Genomic DNA, 18663 nt, shown 5'->3' with positions numbered 1-18663 from the left:
ACCAGCTGCAGCCTGTTTAGTCAGAAAATATATTACAAATAAAATTAATTCTTCATCTTCACAGGAGTTTGGCTTCTCAGAACTCTCCACTCCCTATTAGGCAAAAAAATACATCTGACAACGCCTCCCTGCCCCAATACTAATGATTGATGGTTATTATACTGAAGCATTTACTGTTTAAATTAATCAAGAATAAAAAAATAAATATAGAGGAATCGGAGAAACCAAATTATCAAATTATCTCAAGTAAAGGCTGCTTTACACACGTCGATTTCGATCGCACCCACCCCCATTCATTTGTGCGATACGGGCAAATTGTTGCCCGTGTCGCACAAAGTGAGTAACCCCCGTCACACGTACTTACCTCCAGAACGACCTCGCTGTGGGCAGCGAACATCCACTTCCTGAAGGGGGAGGGACGTTCGGCGTCACAGCGACATCACACAGCGGTCGCCCAATAGAAGCAGAGGGGCGGAGATGACATCCCGCCCACCTCCTTCCTTCCGCATTGCCGGCGGGACGCAGGTAAGCTGTGTTCATCATTCCCGGGGTGTCGCATGGAGCAATGTGTGCTGCCTCGGGAACAATGAACAACCGGACGTTCGATTTTTTACAAATGAGCGATGTGTCAACGAGCAACGATAAGGTGAGTATTTTTGCTCATTCACAGTTGCTCATTTGTGTTACACGCTACGATATGTCAAACGATGCCGGATGTGCGTCACTAACGATGTGACCCCAGCGACATATTGTTAGATATTTCGTACCGTGTAAAGCGGCCTTAAGCCTCCATCACAGAACCACAGGAAAATGCCAAAACCCCACTTTATCCTCAGACTGTGTAAGCGTCACACGCAGCCTTTTTGACCAAGTTGAATCTTATATTTTTTCGCTCCATTTTTCCCATTTCAGCATTTTTTTTTATTCACCACCCATTCCATTATCTTTCAGTAATGTACAGTGGAACCTTGGATTAAGAGTAACTTGGTTTGAGAGCGTTTTGCAAGACAAGCCAAAGCTTTTTACAAATCTGTAACTTGGTTTAAGAGCAATGATTTGCAATAAGAGCAAATTCCCACCGTGAACACTTTCTGTTCCGTCCTTTCACTGCATTCTGACCTGCTCTGGAGGTAACTTTATGTCCATATGTACTGTTTACTGTATACAGTATACCATTGCACGGTACAGTATAGACTGTATAACATGTCTATCAATTTGCATATGTGGATACAGTATTGTGCTCTCTTTTGGCTAACTGTAGCACCCAGGAATATGGGGTACTCTGTTCTGGGCAGTGTACGTTCTGGGAATGTCACGATGGTGGCCGTTACCTGTTTCCAAGCCCTGGGCCCTTTTTGTAATGGGGATATTTACAGGGTATTGTTGAATAAAGTTTATTTGTGATGCCACTTGCGGTGTTGCGGTTAAGTATAGGGAGCCGCCTCTGCAGAATGTCTCTACTGGGGCTGATGGTATGAGCAGCTGGTATAGTAGTCCCTCCGCAAGTAGGGTTTTGCCCCAGCGGGTGTATGGTGCAGTGGGCATTGGAAGGAGGAGTCCAGACAGGTATTCAGTGCAACTGGTTTACTCACTTGAGATGTTAACTGGTTGCCCGAGGCCGGCTGGTTTTGCCTCCAGGTCCCCGTCGTCCCAGTGCCAGTCTGGTTCTCTGGTACCGTCTTCCCCTGCACCTGTCTCTGGTAAGTGGGTCCCCGTGGTATAGAACACTGGGGGTCCACGTTCCGTGGTTTGTCCACTTCTATCCGCCTGACGGTAGTGTGAACCCTGTGGGGTTGGAGCCTCTGGTCCTGTCCCCGGTTCTCCCTTTGCTACTGAGTCTTCAGATTCTTTAGGGTCAGCAAGGTCCTTGATGATCCCTTTTGCTGTGCAGGTGTTAACAGGTTGGCTTGAAACTCTTTCCTGTCCTAGGGTCCTGTACCCCATCGGTGCGTAGTTCTGGGAGAACTCCACCGTACTCCACCGGCAACTGTGATGCCCTGGCAAAACCAAATTGTCACAGAGACTGCACAGGTCTTTCAGGTGCAGGACTCCATCCTCCTTGGCATACCAACACAAACCCACACCCAGGTACATAACACCAGCCAGTAAAGCCTAGTCACCCCCCATGACAATAGGGACACACCAGTGGGTGGGACCAGGCGGATGGGAGCGCCCACCTAGGGGTCCTGAGGTGTTCTGGGAGGGAACACAACGAGTTTAGCTTAGAGTGTGGAAGTGAGAGGAGTGTGGAGTGACAGCGGAGTCAGGGTTGGGGCCCCTGGACTACCGGACTACTGACTAGGTGGCAGAAGGCAGGCAGGACCACAGGCGATGGAGATCGGGTCGCGGGAGACCTTAAGTGGACCGAGGCAGGGTTGTAGCCCGCCGGTGCCAACAGCGGGAATCCGGTCCAGAGGCCGTGCACAGTCGGGGTGCCTGGACCCTAGGGCGAGGAAGATTTCAAGCCCCTTGTCAATTAGCTAGCTGGGGACAAGATTCCACGTCTTGTCCCACCAGCAAGCCCAGAAAGCGAAACGGAATCCCAACGCGGGGGATAGGGTGTCCGCCAGAACCCACAGAGATCCCACGGGTCAGATTGCGCGGGCCACAGCTCCCAACATACAAAGTTACCGGGAGTGGACTTCCACCGTTTCAAGCGGAGTTGTCCTGTTGAAGACAAAAACACTGAGTGCAGGAGGAAGGGACCCCTGTTTGCTGTACCAGGGTGTGGGACCTGAATACAACCGCTGGAGGTTACCGGTCACTGGCAATTTGGTTTACTACTGGACTCTGTGTGAATTTCCTTGGAACTGTGAGTACACCTTTCTTGCCCGGTCCAGCCCTGCATGACACTCTCCGCAGCATATTTCCCCGTACACCTGGGCCCCGGGACAACACCTCCCCTACCCAAGGAGGGGATACCATCCTACTGCCCAACTCATCAGCCCCGGGCATCCCATATCCAGGCAGCGGCAGTGCTACCAACTCTCACCGCAACCCACGGGGTGGCGTCACTGACAAAATTTTCCCTTGTAAATACACCCTTTCTACGGTTGTGAGGATGGACAGCCGCATGAGCCCGGGTCTGGCTACCACTCGAGCCACAGTAACGAACCCGGATCCGAGAACCCCCTTGCAGTGGTCTGGCCCCCGTCCGCAACACAACCACCTCTCCTGGGTACCAGGTCACTGTCAACCCGAGTCAGGACGTTGCTCAGTCACACCTTCGCACTCCTGCTGTCAACTCCACTGACTACTCTCCACAGTCTGCCCCTCCCACCTGGTTAACTAGTGGACCAGAGTGGCTCCACCTCTAGGCGGCCATCCATTGGTCCCACCCTAGCTAAGTATCATTGTATGGGGGATTGTTGGGGAAAACTGGGATTACCTGGGTTTTTGGTGTTAATGGCACTGGGCTTCTGGGTCCCTAATGGGGTAGGTCCTGCATCCTAGTGGGGATGCAGAACCTTCTAGCACCCTGATAGCTTCAGGGGCGCTACATAACCAGTGCAGCACATTGCTTGTGTCGCGGGCGGAGAGGGGTTTTTGGGGGGGAATGCCGCTCGCCTGGGGGATCTCTGGCGCTCTGGTCCGATGCTTCTGCTCCTCGGTGGCTCGAGCACGGGGGCCGGACACGGGGGCTCGAGCAGCGCCTCCTCGCCCACGAGTGAAAAGGGGGAGGTTTGGTGGTGATGGGATGTCGGTTGTGACGCCACCCACGTGGTTGTGGTGATGGTGGGCACCACCGCTGCTGGTGACGGGGGTTCCCGGGAGCGATGGCGGGGAGCAGCTGAGGTGTTGGCCCCTCCATGGGTAGGGGTTGTTGGTCCCGGGGCCCCGGTTGGGGCTTGGATGTTGGTGGGTAGGGGCTAGGTGCGGGAACCGACGAGGGGAGGCAGTGCGGATGCGAGGCAGCGGTGCAGTGCTGTGCCGGATGGCACTGGTGTACTCACTCAGATAGTCAATGACAGAGTCTCTGGTAAACCAAACGGCTGGATGGACGGGGCCCACAGTCGGCTGCGGCTTCTTCACTCTCCCCGGACGGGTTGGTGGCGGCTGTCTTTCCCTGCACCTGTGTGTAAGTGTTTGACCCCTATGGATTCCCACGGGCGGTCCGCTCCCTGGCTTGTACGTGTCGGGAGAGCCCGTTTTGCCCGCAGGCGCTGGCACTTGGATCTCTGGCCCTTGGCGGTGGCTCTTATCCGGACGGGTTGGGCTGTTGCCTTCTGACGGACTTGGGTGGGAATGAACCCCTGAGGTCCAGACCGCAATCAGAGAATTTGACCGTTACGGCGGCTACCGAGCCTAGTCGGGGTCTGAGTACCCTGCCTTGGTGCTTAGCTTCACTCCGCTTCCCGGCTCGGTACCGGCGGGCCACCGCCCGACCCCGGTCCTACGGTTACGCAGACGTCCACTAACTCCTGCAGACGGCCACCAACGTCTGCCGACCTTGCTGATTGTGCCTGGGCTCCGACCCAGACACACACAGACTTTCCTCCTCTCTCTTCCACACTCTACTACCATCTACCACGATCTACTTCGATCTCTCTCTTTTCCCGCCTCCAGGCCTGTGAACTCCTCGGTGGGTGGGGTCAACCGCCTGGCTCCGCCCCACCTGGTGTGGACATCAGACCCTGGAGGGAGGCAAGGGTTTTTGGGTTGACGGGGTGTTCCCTACCAGGGGAGGGGGTGTGTGTGTGTGATGTTACTCTGTGACCCCTGGGGTCCAGGGCGTCACACTTGTCCTGTACCCCTCGCACACCAACAATGTATTGTAAGCTAACGTGCAGTTTAATTTGTTTTACATGCTTTTACTGTACTGTACAGTATTTTGTATTATTGTACTGTAATAATTTTATATGAATACAGTGCATTATTTTGTATTACTGTAATAAGTTTGTATAAATACTGTAAATATTTTTGGGTTGTGGAACGAATTGTCTGCATTTGAATTATTTCCTATGGGAAATTTGCTTTGATATAAGAGTATCTTGGTTTAAGAGCGCACTCCCGAAACCGATTATGCTCGTAATCCAAGGTTCCACTGTATGTTCAGTGTGTGCATTAAAATTCAACCCGGTCGTCGTCTGCCGTTTCCAGCACTGTTCAGGTGCCTCTCCTGCATCACGTGACAGCAGCTCTTTCCTACGAGATCCTTGTTCTTAGTTTCATAGACTCAAATTGAGAAAGCGACTTCCAGGTACACAGAAGCCAATGTAGTGGGCAGTACAGGGGGCTTTACACAGTAGCGATATCGGTAACGATATCGCTATCATGCGTACCCGCCCCCCCGTCACATGGCTTACTTGCCATGCGACGTCGCTATGGCCGGCGATCTGCCTCCTTTCTAAAGCATTAACAATATCGTAGCGTGTAAAGCCCCCTTTAGTCCCAGTTGCGGTCACATTATGCAGCAGACGACTGGAACACTGCAGGAAACGCCAGAGGACGGCAGTCATGAAGCATGTGTGATGCCCTGACCTATCAGGTCGTCACAGGGTATTGTGCAATCTGCCCTTCTGCACAGTATGTGCATCCTCCTTGGCTATGGATCCCTGTCCTTCGGTGTTGCTAAGAACAAGCTAATCAAAACCCTAGAAACACTCTGCACCACACCCACCAGACACACCAATGGGTAGCCTGAGGGGAATAGTGCCGCCCACTTGGGGGGTTTGGTTAGGGAGGGTCAAGAGGGTCAGGAGTAGTCAGTTGAGTGGTGACTCTCGAGAGGAGAAGTCACACGTTAGTCGGAGGAGGTTAGGAGCTGGGTTCCTCAGTTACTAGGTGGCAGACGTTGGTCTGGGCTTGGTAGGAACTGGAACCCCAGTCGCAGGGGATCATGTCAAGGGGTACAGATCTGCCGAAGAGGGCAGCCGGCGGCCTTGTGCCATCTCCGGGCAGGGGCCACGGCACGATGGGGTACGTGGACCCTAGGCCGGGAAGTAGCTTTACGCAGCCCGGTAATTTACCTGACGAGGGTAAAGTCTTCAAGATTCATCCTCCACCTGCTCCAAAATCGGGGGTACTAGCGCAACGAGGGGATAGGACTTTCCCAACACATAGTCCAGAAAATCCCAAGCGTGAACCTGAGAGCAAGCTCACTCTGTTAGCCATAGGGGTGAGCGGGACCCGACTAGTTCTACACTACAGGGTTCAAATAATGAAGAGTGTGCCATGGAAAAGGTCACAGGCTAACAAGCAACACCAAGCCAAGGGGCACGGATCCACGTGTGCTCCCTCCCTGTTGCAGCGGTGCTCAGAATTCTAGTTTACAAGCTGTCGGTGTCAGTATTCTTGGACTGAGTGGAGTACGCAGAAAACCCTTTCCTCCCACCGGCACCCCTTCACTACCACCACCACCGGGCCCCGGGGCAAAACCCCCTACCCACGGAGGGGTTAAACACCTTGCTGCCATACCACCGCACCGGGCTCGCCCCACAGCATCGGTGGTACTCCATCTTACCATGCACCGTGGCTGGCGTCACGAACTTCTAAACCCCCTGTACATATCCGCCCTTTTCACTTGTTAATGCCTGCACTGTACATACATTCTGAAATCTATTTTAATATTTATTACTACTAACAGGCAAAATGTACAACCAGTTGCATGATGCAGCAAATATCCGGCCATATATAACAGCCAGATCCGGCGCTGCTGCGATGGCTGCTCGGTGGCTCGAGCGTAGGCCGGATTCGGGGACTCGAGCGGCGCTCCTCGCCCGTGAGTGAAAGGGGTGGTTGGTTTGGGGGATTTAGTCCGTGACAACACCCACGGGACGTGGTGAGATGGGCACCACCGCTGCTGGTGACGGGGATCCCGGAGCGATGGTAGGGAGCAGCTAGGATGTTGTTTTCCCCCTCCGTGGTAGGGTCGGTGGTCCCGGGGCCCGGTGATGTGACGGGGAGGCAGGGTCGGTGAGGTGCAGGGTTGCAGGGACAGCGCGGCGCAGTGCTGGATGGCACGGGTGTACTCACTCAGCAAGAAAGGTACAAAGTCCTCGGTAAACCAAACGGCTGGATAGACGGGTCCCGAAGCCGGCTGCAGTGTCTCTCCCCGGACAGGTGATGGCGGCTATCTTTCCCTGCACCTTGATGTTCTTCTTCTGACTACTATGGATTCCCAACGGTAGTTCGCTCCCCGTGTATAGGTACCGGAGGAGCCCGTTTGCCCGCAGGTGCTGGCCCTTGGGTCTCTAGCCTTAGGCGGTGTGGGCGGTGTGGGCGTTGCCTTCAATTGGGACTTTTGCTGTTGTGAAACCCCTGGGGTTTCAGTCACATTCGGATCTGACTATGTCGGCGGCTCCAAGCCTGGTCGGAGTCCGATGGCCCTGCCTGTGTGTGCTGGCTTCACTTCGCTCCCCGGTCGGTACCGGCGGGCTGTCGCCCGTCCCCGGGCCTACGGTTCCGCGTTGCTCCACCACTCCTGCAGACGACCACCACCGTCTGCCACCTTGCTGTCGGTGCCTGGGACACAAACCCAGACACCCAAGTGCTTACTCCTCTCACTTCACTGCTCAACTCTCTACTGTCACTTTTCCCGCCTCCAGGCCTGTGAACTCCTCGGTGGGTGGAGCAACCGCTTAGCCCCGCCCCACTTGGTGTGGACATCAGACACTGGAGGGAGGCAACAAGGATTTTTGTTTGGCTGGTGTCCCTGTCTAATGGGGGTGGGGGTGTTTGTGTGTTGTCTGTGACGACCTGGCTAGGCCAGGGCGCCACACCTGCACTGTAGATACAAGATGGCCATAAATAACCTAAGGTGTTTGGAGCTGTGTGCAGACTGACCCAGTGGACAGAATTGGGCTGAAAATTGGTATGTATGCTATTCAAGGCATAGGAAAATGGAAGGCATCTTAAAAAAATTTCATGATGACACGTTTTGAGACAAAAGGGTTACTGAGTGTTCAGCCAGGGTGCGGAGAACTTTCTACACTGTGCTGTACAGGATCCCAAATTGCCTGGAAACACGGCGTGCACTGCTGTTCCCGGGAGGGTTGTTCCGTGCCCTGTTCCACGACGGCAGTGGCAATTGTGACGCCCTGGACCCAGGGGTCACAGGTCACTACACTCACCCACACACCCCCCACACTAGAAAGGTACCACCAGTCAACCACAAAGACCTGATTGCCTCCCTCAGAGTCAGACAGGCACACCAGGTGGGCGGAGTCAGGTGGAAAGACACGCCCCCCGAGGAGTCTGCTGCCTGAGGCAGGAAAACAGTAACAGTTCAGTACAGTGGAGTGGAGAGTAGTGGAGTACAGTTCTGCGCGGGGCCTGGGTTGGAGCTAGGACCCCCCAAACAGTCAGGCAGGCAGACGGCAGTGGCCGCCTGCAGGAGACCGGGAATACGAACTGCGGAACCGTAAGAACTGGGACAGGGTAGTGGCCCGCCTGAACCGAATCGAGGAGCTAACTGGATACCGGAGCACCAGGCAGGGTACTCAGACCCCGAACTAGGCTATACGCCACCACCATAGTCAAATTAACTGATTGCGGTCTGGACCTCAGGGGTTCATTCCCACCAAAGTCCCGATTGAAGGCAACAGCCCAACCCGTCCGGATAAGAGCCACCGCCAGAGGCCAGAGATCCAAGGGCCAGCGTCTGCGGGCAAAAGGGGCTCCTACGACACATACACGCCGGGGAGCGGACTACCAGTGCCCAGGCACAGTGGTCACACTACAAACATAGGTGCAGGAGTAAGGCGGACATTGCCAACCTGACTAGGAAGCTGCAGCCGGCTGCGGGCCCTGTTCATCACCTCGTTTGGTTTACCAGTGACTCTGTGTGGTTCAATCGTGAGTACACCTGTGCTCTTAGGCACCGCACCGCAACACTGCGCCCTGCACCCCGGCCCTCGCCCAACCGGGCCCCGGGACCAACATCCCCTACCCACGGAGGGGTCAACACCTAGCTGCGCAACTACATCGCTCCCGGGAGTCCCCGTACCTTTACCGCAGCGGTGGTGTCCACCATCACCACAACCCGTGGGTGGCGTCATGAACAATCATCACAAAACCAAACACCCGCATTCCCCTGCGCGTAGCGCCAACCCCCCTTGCAGAGCGACGTGACCCCCGGGTCCGTGAGAGGCTCGAGCCACCGCCCGCAGTACGAGCACGGATCCGAGCGGCTCGGCGGTCGCAGCCGAGGCCGCAGGGTGGTACACAATGTCCTCCACAACCTCTCTGCTTTCTGGTTGTCGCTCGCGCTCTGGCTGAACGCTCAGTAAGCCTACTGTCTCAAAACGTGTCATCATCTGTCACAGTGAAGTTTTGGTCTAAATTTTTTTTAAGATGCCTTCCGTTTCCCCATGCCTTGAATAGCATACATACCAATTTTCAGCCAGTTCTGTCCACTGGGTCAGTCTGCACACGGCTCCAAACACCTTAGGTTATTTTATGGCCATCTTGTACATTGCTTATGTAAAGCCCCAGCAGCGGTCGAACCGCTCGGATCCGGACGTCGCTACTCGAGGCTAGAGGGTCTCCGGGCCCGGGGCTAAAGGGTCACACCCAAATGAAAAAGGGGGTATTTAAAGGGGAGATAGATTGTTTGTAATGTCGCCCGTGGTGTGCGGTGATTGGGAGCTAGATGACGTTACCCTCCACGGGTAGGGGTAGGCCCCGGGACTCTGGATGATGGGGTGGAGTGTAGGGGAAAGCGCAGGCTCGCTGGTTACAGGGGTTATTCAGGTACTCACTCAGCAAGAAAGCAGACGCTGACAACGTGGTAAACCAAGTCTCTGGGTGCCGCTGCGCTCTTGGGGGAGCTCGTCCAAGTCCCGTCTCCTGCAGCACTGCCTGGTGGTCCGTGGCCTGCCTCCTGGCACAGTAATTTAGTGTCTAAAGTGGCCTATAAGCTTGGAGCTTACTGGGCCCCGCTCCCCACTGTGGCTAAGTAGAACAGCTTGCTCTCAGGAGCTCACGCTTGGGATTTCAGTGGGCTGCTTTGGTTGGAGAGCCCTATCCCCCTCATTGCGCTAGTGCCCCGATCTCTGAGCTTCGTGGGAACAGTCCATATAGGCCCTGTCCTCCACAGGTTAATTGCCGGGTTTCTTGAAGCTTCTCCCCGACCTAGGGTCCATGTACCCCGATGTGCCTTCGGCCCCAGCCCGGCTATTGAACTGCGGCTGCTGGCTATCCCTCAAGACTAGCCCAGCACCCAGTCAAAATCTCCCGTGACCGGGTCTCCGACTCCTCCGGGTCCAGACCACCGTCTGCGACCTAGTCTGCTTCTCCCCTGGGAACTCCAACTCCCAGCTTCCTCTAGCTCCTCACAGCTCGAGGGCTACTCTCCTTCTCCAGGGAGCTGCTACTCCCAGCTCCTCACTCTCTGGGAGCTACTTCTGTTCTGTAGTGATGTGTCGTTCGCGAACGAGCCGATTCTTTGAGCCGGCTCTTTGAAGTGAACGATATGAGCCGAATCATCAAAGTGAACGAGCCATAAAGAGCCGCTTTTTTTTTTTTTTTTTCACTGCTTCAGGGGGAAGCAGGAGATAAGGAGAAGAGTAAAGTAAACACAAGCTCTGGGCAGGAGCTGACACTTAAAGCTATACACACATAGTGGTTCTTCCTTTCAGTGCCGGAGGCAGGAGGTAATGACCTGGGGTACGGCGGCCGGGCTGCCCCTCCACAGCGGGGCTGTATACTGTGAGCTGGTGCTGTATACTGTGAGCTGGTGCTGTATACTGTGAGCTGGTGCTGTTTGGTACTGTATACTTACTGTGAGCTGGTGCTGTATACTGTGAGCTGGTGCTGTATACTGTGAGCTGGTGCTGTTTGGTACTGTATACTTACTGTGAGCTGGTGCTGTATACTGTGAGCTGGTGCTGTATACTGTGAGCTGGTGCTGTTTGGTACTGTATACTTACTGTGAGCTGGTGCTGTATACTGTGAGCTGGTGCTGTATACTGTGAGCTGGTGCTGTTTGGTACTGTATATACTGTGAGCCGGGGCTGTATACTGTGAGCCGGGGCTGTATACTATGAGCCGGGGCTGTATACTGTGAGCCGGGGCTGTATACTGTGAGCCGGGGCTGTATACTGTGTTCAGTCCCTTTTTTCTATTTCTGTTAACAAATCCTGGTATTTTTAGATGTAAATAGATCTGACATCTGCACACAACCTCTATACATTTGTTTTATGTGCAATACTACCTCAATGACATTTATTGTCACTTAACTGTTAAAAAAGTCGGTATGTAACTAGTGTTGCATTGCCATATTGTGTTCCACTTGCTGGGATTTGTAGTGCTGTGCACCTCCAGCAGAAGTTGGACCCATGCTATGTTAGCATTTAAACATTTCTGTTCCAGGTTGTGTTGAAATAAACTGATTTTGCTATTCAGTATCCTATGCTTCCATATTTTGGTGTGCGTACAGTATGTGTGTACAATGTGTGTATGTATGTGTGTCCTTTGTGTTCAGTATGTACAGTATGTGTACAATGTGTGTATGTATGTGTGTCCTTTGTGTTCAGTATGTACAGTGTGTGTGTACAATGTGTGTATGTATGTGTGTCCTTTGTGTTCAGTATGTACAGTGTTTGTGTACAATGTGTGTATGTATGTGTGTCCTTTGTGTTCAGTATGTACAGTGTTTGTGTACAATGTGTGTATGTATGTGTGTCCTTTGTGTTCAGTATGTACAGTATGTGTGTACAATGTGTGTATGTATGTGTGTCCTTTGTGTTCAGTATGTACAGTGTTTGTGTACAATGTGTGTATGTATGTGTGTCCTTTGTGTTCAGTATGTACAGTATGTGTGTACAATGTGTGTATGTATGTGTGTCCTTTGTGTTCAGTATGTACAGTATGTGTGTACAATGTGTGTATGTATGTGTGTCCTTTGTGTTCAGTATGTACAGTGTGTGTGTACAATGTGTGTATGTGTGTCCTTTGTGTTCAGTATGTACAGTGTTTGTGTACAATGTGTGTATGTATGTGTGTCCTTTGTGTTCAGTATGTACAGTATGTATGTATGTCCTTTGTGTTCAGTATGTACAGTGTGTGTGTACAATGTGTGTATGTGTGTCCTTTGTGTTCAGTATGTACAGTGTTTGTGTACAATGTGTGTATGTATGTGTGTCCTTTGTGTTCAGTATGTACAGTGTGTGTGTACAATGTGTGTATGTATGTGTGTCCTTTGTGTTCAGTATGTACAGTATGTGTGTACAATGTGTGTATGTATGTGTGTCCTTTGTGTTCAGTATGTACAGTGTGTGTACAATGTGTGTATGTATGTGTGTCCTTTGTGTTCAGTATGTACAGTATGTGTGTACAATGTGTGTATGTATGTGTGTCCTTTGTGTTCAGTATGTACAGTGTGTGTACAATGTGTGTATGTATGTGTGTCCTTTGTGTTCAGTATGTACAGTATGTGTGTACAATGTGTGTACAATGTGTGTATGTATGTGTGTCCTTTGTGTTCAGTATGTACAGTGTGTGTACAATGTGTGTATGTATGTGTGTCCAGTATGTACAGTGTGTGTGTACAATGTGTGTATGTGTGTCCTTTGTGTTCAGTATGTACAGTGTGTGTACAATGTGTGTATGTATGTGTGTCCAGTATGTACAGTGTGTGTGTACAATGTGTGTCCTTTGTGTTCAGTATGTACAGTGTGTGTACAATGTCTGTATGTATGTGTGTCCTTTGTGTTCAGTATGTCCAGTGTGTGTACAATGTGTGTATGTATGTGTGTCCTTTGTGTTCAGTATGTACAGTGTGTGTACAATGTGTGTATGTATGTGTGTCCAGTATGTACAGTGTGTGTACAATGTGTGTATGTATGTGTGTCCTTTGTGTTCAGTATGTACAGTATGTGTACAATGTGTGTATGTGTGTATGTATGTGTGTCCAGTATGTACAGTGTGTGTGTACAATGTGTGTATGTATGTGTGTCCTTTGTGTTCAGTATGTACAGTGTGTGTGTACAATGTGTGTATGTATGTGTGTCCTTTGTGTTCAGTATGTACAGTGTGTGTGTACAATGTGTGTATGTATGTGTGTCCTTTGTGTTCAGTATGTACAGTATGTGTGTACAATGTGTGTATGTATGTGTCCTTTGTGTTCAGTATGTACAGTGTGTGTGTACAATGTGTGTATGTATGTGTGTCCTTTGTGTTCAGTATGTCCAGTGTGTGTACAATGTGTGTATGTATGTGTGTCCTTTGTGTTCAGTATGTACAGTATGTGTGTACAATGTGTGTACAATGTGTGTATGCATGTGTGTCCTTTGTGTTCAGTATGTACAGTGTGTGTACAATGTGTGTATGTATGTGTGTCCAGTATGTACAGTGTGTGTGTACAATGTGTGTATGTGTGTCCTTTGTGTTCAGTATGTACAGTGTGTGTACAATGTGTGTATGTATGTGTGTCCAGTATGTACAGTGTGTGTGTACAATGTGTGTCCTTTGTGTTCAGTATGTACAGTGTGTGTACAATGTGTGTATGTATGTGTGTCCTTTGTGTTCAGTATGTCCAGTGTGTGTACAATGTGTGTATGTATGTGTGTCCTTTGTGTTCAGTATGTACAGTGTGTGTACAATGTGTGTATGTATGTGTGTCCAGTATGTACAGTGTGTGTACAATGTGTGTATGTATGTGTGTCCTTTGTGTTCAGTATGTACAGTATGTGTACAATGTGTGTATGTGTGTATGTATGTGTGTCCAGTATGTACAGTGTGTGTGTACAATGTGTGTATGTATGTGTGTCCTTTGTGTTCAGTATGTACAGTGTGTGTGTACAATGTGTGTATGTATGTGTGTCCTTTGTGTTCAGTATGTACAGTGTGTGTGTACAATGTGTGTATGTATGTGTGTCCTTTGTGTTCAGTATGTACAGTATGTGTGTACAATGTGTGTATGTATGTGTCCTTTGTGTTCAGTATGTACAGTGTGTGTGTACAATGTGTGTATGTATGTGTGTCCTTTGTGTTCAGTATGTCCAGTGTGTGTACAATGTGTGTATGTATGTGTGTCCTTTGTGTTCAGTATGTACAGTGTGTGTACAATGTGTGTATGTATGTGTGTCCAGTATGTACAGTGTGTGTGTACAATGTGTGTATGTGTGTCCTTTGTGTTCAGTATGTACAGTGTGTGTGTACAATGTGTGTATGTATGTGTGTCCTTTGTGTTCAGTATGTACAGTGTGTGTGTACAATGTGTGTATGTATGTGTGTCCTTTGTGTTCAGTATGTACAGTGTGTGTGTACAATGTGTGTATGTATGTATGTATGTCCTTTGTGTTCAGTATGTACAGTGTGTGTGTTGCACATATAGTGACAGGCAGCACAGTAATTGCAGCTCGCCTTTATTTTCAGGAATTATAATCTTTTGTAGGAGCGACACATATCAGAGCACTGACTAATGTAGAAAGGACATGTACAAAAAACACCACATAAAAGAGGAGCGAGGGCCCTGTCCAGAAGAGCTGACAATCTGAGGAAACGGAAACAATAATGCTAAAAACTGTTTTTACTGCTTCACTAGATACATACAAGGGTGTAGAATGAGGTTCCCAATGTACAGGGGAGGTTCTGTATCATCACAAGGTGCAGCAGAGGTTTTTTTTAAAAAAAAGAGCCGTTTTTTGAGCCGAAAGAGCCGATTCTTTTTGGTGAGCCGAGCCGAATGAGCCGGCTCATCAAAAAGAGCCGGACTGCCCATCACTACTGTTCTGCCTGTCAGCTCTGCTCTGTGCTCCACTTCCTCCCTCGCTGACTTCCCCCCTCCCACCAACCTGTCTGACCCCTAGGTAGACTGCCCTATTCCATTTTAAGCAGCCCACTGGTGTGCCTGACAGGTGTGGTGCGAGGTGTGACTAGGATTTGTGGATGCTGGTGGAGGCAGTACTGCCAGATGGGGACCCAGAACCATGAGGGGTTGAGCCCTGCATGGGGAGAGATTGTGCAGAACCCTGTGACGACCTGACTAGTCCAGGGCGTCACACTGATATCTAATGATTAGTGAAATAATGAAAACACTGGTGTAGTAATTTGAAGATCAGGGGCCCAAAAGACAAGATGTACATGTAATTCCTACATACAATGGCTGAGTACTGTCCCTGGATGGATATTACCTTTTAATTTATTTTATTTATTTTTAATGCAGCCATGTCCAGACGTAGTCACAGGTAAAATACACAACCATAACATCCAGTGACTCACAGCAGTTCACTTTACTCCTATTCTCCTTCCAGCCCAGACCATGATGATGACTTCTTCCAGCCACGACTTATATCTGTACAATTTGCCACACAGACATCTAAGGTTTCTCACTTTTTACTGGATTCGCTTCACTTTCTCAACACAAACTCCCCCATCCTAAATTAGATATGGGTTGTTGGTATGGCTTTACAGAATTATTAGAAGTGGCCCTTAGCCATCCAAAAAATTCCCCTTTTTTCAACAATATTGTTATTGTTGTGTCTAAAAGCATACACATGAGACTAACGTCAGCTGAACCTGCCATTATCGACGGGTTCAGCCAACGGTTTAATGAGTATTGGTGTGTACCAGACAACTGATGGTTGGTAAATATGTGACTTTCCCATAGAGAACACAGTGTTTCTGTAAATGGCAGTGTAGGCTGTGATGGCCGTAGGCCGAACAATCAGCAGAAGCATAATTTTGCCAACATCCATCTAATGGATATGGCCAGCATTAGCTTCATGGTGATGTGTAAATGAATTAGTAAAGTCAAATTATGTAACACGCAAGGAGAGTATGTACTAGAACAATGGACAGTCAGTCGATGATTGTAGCACTATGATGTGTGTCCCTGAATACCAAGGGGCTTAAATAAATGTATTATTAATGACTCATAATAGGCATAACCATTTATCAAGCTGGTCACAGCTTCGTAATATTAGAGAAAGATTAGGAAAATGGTAATCCACAAAAAAATAATAATTGGTATGTTCATTGAGGATGGTTCCTACCAATCTATTAAAAGGAGCTCACAACTTCCTGGAGAATCTTCCCCTAAGAAATATCATAGAATCATAGAATGGGAGAGTTGGAAGGGACCTCAAGGGCTATCAGGTCCAACCCCCTGCAAGTGCAGGTTTTCCTAAATCATCCCAGTTATATGTTTAGCCAGCTTCCGCTTGAAGATTTCCGTTGTTGAAGGGCTCACTGCCTCCCGTGGTCACCTGTTCCACTCTCTGACTGCCCTCACTGCCTCCCATTGCCGCCTGTTTCACTCCCTGACTGCCCTCACTGCCTCCCATTGCCACCTTTTTCACTCTCTGACTGCCCTTACTGCCTATCATGGCTGCCTGTTCCACTCTCTGATTGCCCTCACTGCCTCCTGTGGTCACCTGTTCCATTCTCTGACTGCCCTCCTTCAAGATACTTCACAACAAACAATGATAGCTTAGAACGCAACATGTTACAAGTGGAAAGAAAGCAATCAGAGAGGGGTCTCCTTTCTTATCGTTAAGGAGAGATCCAAATCTCCAGGAACTTTTGAATTTCCTTGACCGAATTTTGAGAAATTAGAAAAAAATGTCCTCTCATACTGTTCTCTCATACCAAGATAAGTGGCAAAATAAAACAAGGCTTGGCAAAACCAGACTGTAAAATTAGAAAGGACGTTGCCAGACTATAGGGCCATAGGGTCAGTAACAGTTAAGCGTTGGGACTAGCCCACATTGGGAGGGGTTAAGTGAAAGGGAAAGTGATGGTTTATTCAACAGGACTCCGTGAAGACAAAGTGAGGGAAAGTTTCAGACATGCAGTTGGTCAGTTGTGAAGGTCGCATACAGCGGGTGGTTTGTGACAACAAAGAAGAGGAGACCGGAGACCAGATAGCGTGAACTTTGAGTGTTGATAGAGACACAGATTGCATATGATTAAGGACGCGTCTTTGCGTCGGAAACGCGTAAGAGTCTTCATTTTCTAGATGAACTTTTTTTAATTCTATGTGGAAATAAAAGAAGAAATATTTTATTTTGGATGTGCCGATTTTCCTTCTTCTTCATATTATAGTCCACCTGGCGGACTTTGAATCATTGCACTTCGTGGATGTGACTCATTCCATTAGGCGTGTCAAGCTTTCCTTTACCTCCTGTTTTGTACAGATTGCGAACAGCTTTGAAACGAAAGACTGGTCGTCGAACAGTGTGTCCTCAGACAATAGGAGCCGGAGGACAGGACTCCGGTGGCCAGGACCCTTACCCGTCAAGGTAACGTGTCAATCTTAAATGGCGGGTGAATAGAGTCGACTACCCTAGCGGTTTCCCTGTAAGCGTCAGGGAGTGCAATGCTTTACTCCGATCATGATAGAACCCTTAAAGAGACTGGACGTGGGACTGCAGGAAGGGACGATGACCCTCACAAACTGTACGGTAATGCTGGTGTGGGTTGCGCTGGAACTCATAGGACCAGTAAGATCTGAAGTAACCCAGTGGGAACTAATACTGTGTCTAAACATGCCTTGTAAAGCTGTAACATGCTGGAAGATATGTTCCCGCTATCTGGAGCGTGAAGTTGTACCAGATAATGAACTGTACGGTAAAGCGTTGTTTCAAATTAACTCGTGGTCTCCTTGTGAGTACGATTCATCATCCAGTCCTGGCCAGACGACATCATCAACAAGATGTGGCCTACATGGGTAGCAGCACGGCCGAAGACCACACACCCAGCCAGGACCAGCCATTCTATGTAGCATGTCGTGGCATCCGGAGTCAATCAATGGCCCATGACTACCGTACTACACAGATATCAAGACTCCAGACCAATTAATTCCAATGTGCGGCCCTGGGCTTATTGCTCAAACCTCCAGACTAATTATAGATAATGCTGCAATGTATTAAGCATAACATTTTCTAGACAGGCATAGATGCCAACTATCATTGTGTTTCCCATTAAATGTACAATGTCGAATGACCGGTTTAGCAATTGTCTCTCTGTACAAAGTGTTCTGTTCTCTTACATATATTTTATATCACCTATAGTGTGAATGTCCATGCATTGTTGTAATGGTGGTTGTCAAATCTCGGCACTTACCAATTATGAAAACAAAATAAACAAATTATGAATTGAGCTGAAATGTCAAGATATGGACGCTACAGTCAATGGAGCTGTGCTGTTCCAGTAGACTTTGTATTAATAATCCCCAATGGTCAGATATAGGGGCGTACATAAAAAACATGGGGCCTCATAGCAGAAGTTCTAAGTGCCCCCCCCTGAAAAATTATACATTTATATTTGTCTGTCTTGGTCACATGAAAACACGTCACAACTTTACAAGCCTTAGAAAGTAATTTTTCTCCTACTGAGCCCCTAGATTTTCCTTTCATTGCCCCCATAAAGTAGGATGCCAATAAAAGTGCCCCACAAACACTGTATGGTCCTCCACAGTAGCCTGCAGACGCACAATATGATGACCCTTCTCTACCAACTCCACTACCCCAGCAAAGTATGGTGGCCCCAACACAGTATAATCCCCGACCATGATTCCCACAACTCTTCACACAGTATGATGGACCTCACACAAACCTTCACACTGTACAGTTGCTTGCATACAGTATATGGTCCTTAAATAGACCTCCATAAAGTATAAAGGCTCCCTTATAGCCATACAAATATTATAATGGCCCACACATAACCTTCCAAATATTAGAATAGCCCCAACATAGCGTTCCATACAGTATAATTGGC

General features: G+C 49.3%; 1 protein-coding gene across 1 annotated transcript in view; it reads right to left on the bottom strand.

Moving 5' to 3' along the window:
• LOC142244593 (1-aminocyclopropane-1-carboxylate synthase-like protein 1) overlaps positions 1–9887 on the bottom strand; it is a 111190-nt gene extending 101303 nt beyond the window's left edge. The window contains exon 1 of the mRNA XM_075316848.1: positions 9702–9887. The gene's annotated coding sequence lies outside the window, so the exon portion shown is untranslated. The remainder of the gene's footprint in view (positions 1–9701) is intronic.
• Positions 9888–18663: the final 8776 nt, after the last annotated feature.

The sequence above is a fragment of the Anomaloglossus baeobatrachus genome, chromosome 6 (assembly GCF_048569485.1).
Source record: "Anomaloglossus baeobatrachus isolate aAnoBae1 chromosome 6, aAnoBae1.hap1, whole genome shotgun sequence".
In the NCBI taxonomy this organism is placed as follows: domain Eukaryota; kingdom Metazoa; phylum Chordata; class Amphibia; order Anura; family Aromobatidae; genus Anomaloglossus; species Anomaloglossus baeobatrachus.
The sequence above is the reverse complement of the archived record's forward strand: the minus strand, read 5'-3'. Positions and strand labels throughout refer to the sequence as shown.